Here is a 9,166-nt window from a genome sequence, read left to right as displayed (position 1 = left end):
TTAAGCATTAAACATCTCTGACACAGTATTATACATCTGGGGGCTGTTCCAGAAAGCAGGTTATGTGACATACCCGGGTAAGTTTGAGAGTAAGTAGGTGGATAACCTCAACTTTGGTTCCAAAATCGGAGGTAACTTCTGGGTATGTTAAGTAGCCATAGCAACTTACTCTCTAAACATAACCTGCTCCGGAGCAGGTTATGTTCAGAGAGTAAGTTGCTGTTTCAGAGTTTGTCTGTTTCAGAGAGTTTTACTGAGCATTGCATGCTCTTTTGGTGGGAATATTTATGGATGTGGACACACAGATACAAGTTTTTTTGTTGTGAGAGGGTTATAAGTGCATAGTTTTTTTCAAAACCAAATTCATAATGTTAATATATTTAACAAACCTTTTTGAAATCAAATGTGACAAACCGCGGGTCTGCGCTTACCATAAAAAACAGGGCATTTTAGACAACTGTACAATGTGGCAGTAGGACCACCTGTACAGTATGCCTGGCACTGAACTGTTTTTTACACTTTTGTACAGTTCCTTGGTCATACATTACTGCGTATCATTACACAGATGATTCAGAGCACGGGAATAGCTTAGTAGACAGTGCGTCGATAAAGAAGAACGGAGCGCACAACGGAGCGAGTTCGAATCTCACTTACAGATCTTGTGTTTTTTCTCTCCTTCCGCACCCTCACATTTTTCTGTATAATATTATAAGTGGCAGCTTTGTCTTTTGTAGGAAAATATATCTATAATTTAAGATGTAGGACGTCGTTCTTATATATATATATATATATATATATATATATATATATATATATATATATATATATATATATATATATATATATATATATATATATATATATACACACACACACACACACACACACACACACACACATTCACGCACACACATCTACATTTTTTAATATAATATTTTTTTCAGGGTTTCTAAATGCTATTGTGTGCATTAATTGCAGCCGATTTTAAAGCTCCATCAGTCACTAAAGGACACTGATAATATAAAATTTGTCCAAAGTATAAGTGTGCAGGTACAACTTAATTTTCTATCCTTAATCTTTTGGTGTTTCAACTATTAAACTCATTACTGCTTCCACCTACAAGCTCATATGTGATGACCCCACCTCATCACTATGTTGAGGCTAAATGGCTGATTTTCAGAAAGTAATGATTCAAGTGTATAACACAAATATAATAATAAAAAAACTATAAAGCAAATGTTGCTTAACACAATGTTTATTTTTTTTATATTTGTATTATAAAATAGAATCATAACTGGGCACTACATTGTTACTTGCTGGAGGACAGAAGATACCCTTTTCTGCCTTATACGATGACACCCTACCTGCAGCCTGACCCAGAGGAAATCTCAGTGACCCAAGCAGACAAAACAGATGGAAGAGTGCTAAAAAATATATAATTCGTCAAAAAACTATGTTTAATCAAATAGTTTGGTCTGTTCATTTCTTCATTTCCTAAAATAAAATGAATGATTTTGTACACTGCTTTATACACGCACCTTTCAACGTGTAACATATTTTTCATATACATTTCTCACCTTAAGGTGATGCTCATGTGACTTTATCTTTGAAGATGGACCTTATACAGCTACTTTAGAATTTAAATATGTAGATAAAAGATTTTGTGATCCAAGAGTAATATTCAAATATGGAAAAGTGCAGAAAATTCTTACACTGCTTGTTAGTTGAGGCAGAAGGAACTTCGTTTGCATGCAAAATAAAAAGTACCTAAAGCTATCTGACAACAATCACTTACAACAGTGACAGAGTGTGTGGTTTAAGTCAAAAACTCAACCACTGAAAAGCCTTTATTATAGGACACAGCAGTTAGACAGGCCTCTTTCTATTAGCTGCATGTCAGAAAGAATATTCTAGAGTGTTAAAGAGCTCCAGTAATTAAATATTACCTTTTATGATAATGTTTCTGTGTTTAATGACTTTGGACAGAGTTCTAGCTCCAGAAAGATTACAATTTCTATAAGCCTTATTAGTCAATACACATATTGTGGCCTTAAGAAATTAATGGCAAGAAAAATAAATGCATGAATGGTTACACAACATACTCAAAAAGGATGTTAAAGAGTCGTTTAATTTATCATTACAATAAAATGGAGGGTGACATGTGTAATTTAATGACCTAATAAACTTTATTATTATTTAGTTTTTCTTTTCTTATCTATGTCTTATTCTATATTTCTTTCCTTCTTTGAAGCAGATGTGTAATCTCTGTGTTTAAAACCTCCAGCTCTGCCTCTGTAAAGTGCGTTGCCCTTTTTTTCTCACCGTGACTTTCTATGGTGACTCGTGAATTCGGCGATCTACTGAAAATGCCTTCAGGTGTGTGCAGTACAGTGTGCATTAACCCGCGGTTATCTTCAGGAGGTTGATTTAACTAACCCTTACCACCTGTTTTGGAACCAACATACTCGCGGTAAGCAGGTTTTGGGTAAATCAACCGAGAGTTTAGGGTTTAGCAGATGGTAAGTTAACCCAGCTTTCTGGAATACCCCCCTGTTCTGCAGCTCTGAGCAATCCAAATGTAAACAAATCCGTTACAGCCATTAAGTGTAACTGTCATCTTTGATTAATAGTGAATTTATACAGCTGGAATTGTTAATAATACTCTTTTTCAACAATTTTAATACAAGAATATATTTTTTACATTAAATTCAAGCGAGATTGAGCTCTTTTTCTAAACTTTGCAGTTACCAAATGACACAGTTAACGTTACCAAATAGCAGCTGTTTCGATCCAGTGTAAGCCAACAAATACAATCTTCGCCACAAAGTACCCTTTAAACTGCACAATACCTCAGTAAACATGTTAAGACACTTGAATAACATGTTATTATGGCATTTCAATGGCATTATGACAGGACTGACTCACCAAAAGGATGAAAATATGAGACGGTCATAGTTTTGTTGCTCTTCATAGTCGAGTCGCTCTCGTAATGACAGTTCAGCGGCTTATGGTTCCCCTGGTAACCCCAGACAACAAACCCCACTCACATTCTCCACTCAAAGTAATTCAAATAAATGCAACACTAAATGTACATTAGGATTCCTCATTGTTACCTCCTAGGACGTATTTGTTTCTGTTTTGTATTTTCTTTCTTTCCCTGCTACACCCTAATAGATGATGAACGTCACCTGCAGCCACTTATGAACCACTCAGTGATTGGAGGACGAGTAAAGTCGTGGGCATTTAAGCAGCATGTCTCCAATAGAGCAGTGTGTTAAACTGGGGTGGCATATGGAATACCAGAATTAGGAATTAGTGTGCAGAAAAGACTAACTAATAAATTATCTGTATTTACAGCAGAAATTGTGGGTGTATGGCTGGCCCTTCAGTGGATTGAAGAATGCAGACCTAATAAAGTAATAATATGCACAGATTCCAGAGCTGTTCTAAAAAGTTTAAAAACATTTCAATCGCAATCAAGACAAGACCTAGTATATGAAGTACTTGAATGTTACACACGAATTTGTCATATTGGGATACAGGTAATATTTACATGGGTTCCATCACATTGAAGGAAACGAGATGGTGGATAATCTAGCAAAGCAAGCCAGTAGTAGGACAGAAGTAGAAATATACATTAAAATAAGTAAAGCAGAAGCTAAAATAATGATTTGGAGGAAAATCTTGGAGAATTGGCAGAAAAGTTGGGATGAAGAGAAGAAAGGAAGACATTTATATAGTATTCAACAGAAGGTTGGAGAAAGGAGGGCTATTGAAAGAAATCGAAAAGAAGAAATTATTATTGGACATTGTAGATTAAATAAATACTTGCCTGTGATGGGTAAACACGTATCTGGAAGATGTGAATATTGTAATAATATTGAATCTGTGGAACATGTGGTGCTTGTGTAACCGGTTCTGCGTTGTGTTTTCTTTGTTTTATTATGGAATAACCAATCGGAGATCTGCAGTTGTGACGGCTCTTTACTCACTGAGAATAAATCAAAAAGCACAGCTTTTACAGTGTGTCTTCGCCCTTACAGCTTTTCTCTCCCATGCATAGTCAGTGCAGAAAGGGGGAGAGATGGAGAGAAAGATAGAATAAAACTCCAAACAATATTAACAAAGTGACAAAACATACCTGAGAATAAATCAAAAAGCACAGCTTTTACAGTGTGTCTTCGCCCTTACAGCTTTTCTGTTAAAAAATAAAGTGCAATGCATTTTAGCATTCACATGCTTCAGTTAGGCTAAAGTTAATCAAAACCTCAATTTAAGTGATAACACAAAAATAATGAAATATATGTGAAAAATAAAGGTATAAATATTATTTAAACATGAAAACTAGCTTTAAAAGTTATTTATAAAGTAAAGATGATTAAAGATTAATTGGAGCTTAGCAGACACCCACCTCTCCCATGCATAGTCAGTGCAGAAAGGGAAGAGGCGGGGCGCAAAACAGGAAATTAAACAGCGTGAGCTCCCTTAGAAATTTAAAGGAGAAGACACACACTAACAAACACCTCAGGTATACTTACTAACACATTAGATAAAACACATATTTTGTGTAATTCTATACTTAAAGCGAATAATAATTTTCATACCTGTTGCACTTGAGTGTAAAAAAATATAACAGAGAAAGAATAATGTCAAAAGAAAAATTAAGGAAAATGGGGTTGCAATGGTGCACACTAAAGGATATATTAGGAAAAAACATCAAGAGACATTTAGTCACAATTATTATATTTCTTAAAGGTCACTGGTTTAGTAAATAGGATATATAGTTTAATATGGATATTTAAGGTAAGAAAAGAGTAAAAAGAGGAAATGGAGGAGAGGGCAATAATTTGATCATTTCTTCTTGCGGCCCATCAGAGTTCACATACCTGCATAAAAGCGCATTGAATATGGGTCACATCACAGGCACTTGAGTATGCTGGGACTGAATTAATGTCCTTGGTTTGCTGATCGTTGATGTTACCTGCCATTTTAATAGCCCTTTCCTTCACTGTCTTAGCGGAGAGAGGTATGTCTTTAATTTTTTGTATTATCTTGCTTTTGTTTTTGAAGTCTGCAAATAGGTGTTCTAGTATGTTGATGAATGACTCCTTCATGTAGACACCATCTGTGAACGGTTTTCCGTGCTTTATTATCTCCCGGTTTGTTTACAACAGCCACCTGCCTGGCATCCCGTCCTGATAGAAACCTGTCGCAGGCTATGACGCAAATCTTCGTTGACAGAAATGTTGAAATTAAATAATAATTCTACACACTTTTACAGCATTTGAAAACGTTAAAAATGTTTGTCCTCCTATAGAAATCATATTAAAGCAAAAATATATACTAACCTTCCCCATCTTTTTGAACATTTTTGAAAAAGCTCCAGGGAGCCACAAGGGCAGCGGGTTGCTGACCCCTGCTTTAAGCATTATTTGTTGATTAGGAGCTTTAAATTGTTTAAGTTCTGTTGATGCTGTTGACCATCTCATACAGCTGTCTCAACCTTTTTAATTGTATGTTAATTTATGTTTTCAATACTACTTTGTTAACCACTCTTCACTCTTTGTCAATTAGGGAATGGGTTAGTAGAGAGGGGGTGCCATTTTTCTTTTTGCAGCTGTTTTCTTCTGTTTACGTTAGTAAGGGAGTGAGTATTTTTTATGTATTTTTCATTTCTTTCTTTTATAGATTATTTAGTTCTTCCCTTTCTCTGTTAGAGAACTTGTGTTTGTTGTTTTGGCTTGAACCCCCTCTTGAAGGTTTTTTTTTTTTACCCTCCCTCAATCCTTCCATAAATCTTTTGATAATCTTTATTCAGGTTGCATAGTTGTTTTGTTTAGTCCTTTGAAAGGTTACTCATGGGACCTCATTGCTAATACACACACACTCACACACACACACACAAAACTCCACTAACATTCTTTTGTGTATACCTGTGTCTCCTTAGACCAGGGGTGTCAAACTCAATTCCTGGAGGGCCGAAGCCCTGCACAGTTAAGTTCCAACTCTGCTCCAACACACTTACCTGAAGGTTTCAAACAAGCCTGAAGGACTCAATTAGTTTGATTAGGTGTTTTCAATTAGGGTTGGAACTAAACTGTGCAGAGCTGCGGCCCTTTTGGAACTGAGTTTGACACCTGTGCCTTAGACAGAGTTGAGAGGAAGTAACACTCATGTGTGTGTGTATGTATACACAGACCCTTTTTCAATGAAAAAATGTCTTTGAAAATTGTAAACAAGTTGATTTTTACATAATCTTAATCTCTAGGCTATTAAATCCAGTTCAGGGACGGAACACTATGTTTGAGTCCAGTACATCTCGTCAACACTGACATGCATCTATTTTTATCTGCACCCGTTTGCCATTGCTCTGGTCACCTGAGCGTTTATGTTGTGGAATAAATTTAAAACTAAACTCTCTGAGAAGAAGAGTTGGAGAAGACTATAGAAAACATATAAGTCTTTAAAGCCTTGTCGCCCCTGTCAGCCTCTGTGCTCCAGGACACAGTTGAGGCAGGCATCTGTTCACCTTCGTTCTCACATCTGTAAAACAAGTAGAACAGCATCAGCACGCTGACATCTCAACACAACATGCACAACTCGTTTCTAATACCAATATATTATGCTAAAACTATTTTAAATTGTTTAATCCACAGCACTGACAAATGGAAAGATGCCTGTAAGGTTCTGTTTAAGGTGCACAAGAAGGCCCCACATTGCTAGAAAGCAAAAGAATAACAAAACATTTTGAGCTCAGTTCATCAAAGGTGTAAAAGTAGTGCATGTGTAACCCACCTATGAAATTGATTTAACTGAAAAGGGGAAAATTATCTACTGTGTTTGAGCTTTCCAAATTATATATGAAATTACAACACAATTTACTTGAAATCTCGGGTTCGGGATATCTCAACTTAACGACACAATATATTTATGAATGGTATGGCCAAATTTTTCGTATTACTCATACTATAATCACCAACTGCTCAAATAAAAATAAATACCCATACACAAGAAAATACTTTTTTCTTGTAAACTGCTTTTCAGCCCTTATGAAAAAAAATACTCAGGTATTCAAAACAAACAAAATTATATAAATAAAATACAATATGTTCACAGCATTTCAGCCAATTAAAAAAATTTAATAATAATAAAACTATACAGAAGTAGGAAAATACAGTTTCAACTGTCTAAACGTCCCAATTTCTATATATGTATGAAAACTTCAAAGTCCTGAATGTAATGTAAAACGTAGTTCAATGAATGTGAATCAGTGTATGTGTACCTACGAAAATCCTCGACGATTGAGTGTTGACATGCGTCCATCCAAACTGGCAGAAATCCTCACGGAGTGAATGGAACGAGCCGCTCCCCTTGCCTGCACGAGTCCAATGCGGCCGCGGCGCGATGGAACAGTCCAGTGTCAGTTAGCTAATGCAGCAAAACAATTTGGGGCATTAATTTTATGCAGAATTGGCAGGATGGATTAAATTAGAAGACAGCCAAAACGTGTCTCTCCTGTCTTCACCACAAGCTGGCGTGCAAGTGACGTCAGTCACCCTTGACCTCAATTCCGGTTTTTAGAAAATAACTTCTAAATGTAAATTTATACATCTATAATTTTTTTTACATGGCCAAATGTTGTGCATTAGGTAAGGTAAGAAAATAAAACATAAATACATATATTCTGACAAATAAAAAAAACATTAAGAAACTCTTAATTACATGTCAAAATAAAACAATACTTAAAAATTTGAGTGGGTTACACATGCATTAAGACAAGGCTTGATATGTCTGCCGATTGCAGTGTGAATGAGCAATAAGAAACATTTACTGCTATTCGTAGATTAATTGAGACCTTTGTCTTGAGGAAATCAATGTATTTTTTTTACACAAACATTAACTATAGTTGTATTCTAGTACTCTGTAGTTTTGGAGCATCAATAATCTTTGTATAAGAAATTTTGCTGTTTACAAATATTATGGTAAGTGATGTTAAAGCATGGGTTTGTTAAAGCATTGCAAAAGTATGTCAAAAAGAGACTGATAAATGCTTCTTAAAGTCATTATTATGTTACATTTTAGTCCCTTTTCTAGGGGTACGGAGACAAAAGTAACAAAAGAAAATTAATTAGGATAAAAAAAAATTAAAAAAATAAATAAATATATATATCAAAGTTTAATTGGATCGAATTAATAATAAATTAATATTTAATAATGTGCGCGGAGAATCTCCTTTTTCTCTATACGTTCACTTTAGATATAATAATAACAAAAAAACTCTGAAAAGAGATTTCAAAAGAAAAATATTATCTTTTATTCACTGTTTCACAAAATTCGATATTTTCTTTTACATTTCCTGACAGGGTAAACAAAAACCAAGAGATACTTAAATGAAAATTATCCTAACCAAAATCATTATGAGAGGGTAAGGCCAAAATAACCAACAAAACAAAAGCTTACTAAATTGACAAAAAGTTCTAGATTTCCTAATATATATATATATATATATATATATAAATAAAGAAAACTCAAAATCAATGACAATGCTCTTACCCCACAACCTGGCTAAATCCAGAAACAGGAGGAAACTTAAGGGATAAACCCAAAATAAATCAGCACTTGTCTCTCTACACGGCTTACTTTTCACATAAAGTTACACGTCACACTTATTCACACTATAATCTCACAAGATTCACAAGCTCACAGTTCTAAATATCGAACAAAATCTCTTTCACTGGGTTAGGGGAAAACAGGGACTCTCTCCGTGCTATGCCGCTCTGCCTCTTTATAAAGCCTGGAGGCTCAATCAACAGCAACCGATCTGATTTGCTCTGATTGAAAACAGGTGCGGCTGGTTTCGAACGCTGCTCAATGAGAGAGAGAGAGAGAGAGAGAGAGAGAGAGAGAGAGAGAGAGAGAGAGAGAGAGAGAGAGCAATTAATAAAACAAAAGGGGAGAGCAATAAGCTGCCACTCACACCAACAACTTATTACCTAAATAAATCATAGGATGTAACAATTAGTAAAAGTGAAGGGGACACTACACTGTCAGTGGGCGCTGTCTTTCGGATGAGATGTTAAACCGAGGTCCTGACTCTCTGTGCTCATTAAAAATCCCATGACACTTCTCGTGAAAGAGCAGGGGTGTAATCCCGGTGTCCTGGCAA

General features: G+C 35.4%; 1 long non-coding RNA gene across 1 annotated transcript; it reads right to left on the bottom strand.

Annotated features, from left to right (window-relative positions):
- Nucleotides 1-3,969: 3,969 nt before the first annotated feature.
- Nucleotides 3,970-7,538, bottom strand: LOC141381033 (uncharacterized). The gene is made up of 2 exons (XR_012400554.1): nt 7,283-7,538; nt 3,970-6,543 (listed from the first exon to the last, which is right to left on the bottom strand). It is a non-coding gene; the product is annotated as an uncharacterized lncRNA (long non-coding RNA).
- Between the last annotated feature and the right edge of the window lie 1,628 nt (nt 7,539-9,166).

This window comes from Danio rerio, chromosome 25 (genome assembly GCF_049306965.1).
Source record: "Danio rerio strain Tuebingen ecotype United States chromosome 25, GRCz12tu, whole genome shotgun sequence".
Classification (NCBI taxonomy): domain Eukaryota; kingdom Metazoa; phylum Chordata; class Actinopteri; order Cypriniformes; family Danionidae; genus Danio; species Danio rerio.
The sequence above is the reverse complement of the archived record's forward strand: the minus strand, read 5'-3'. Positions and strand labels throughout refer to the sequence as shown.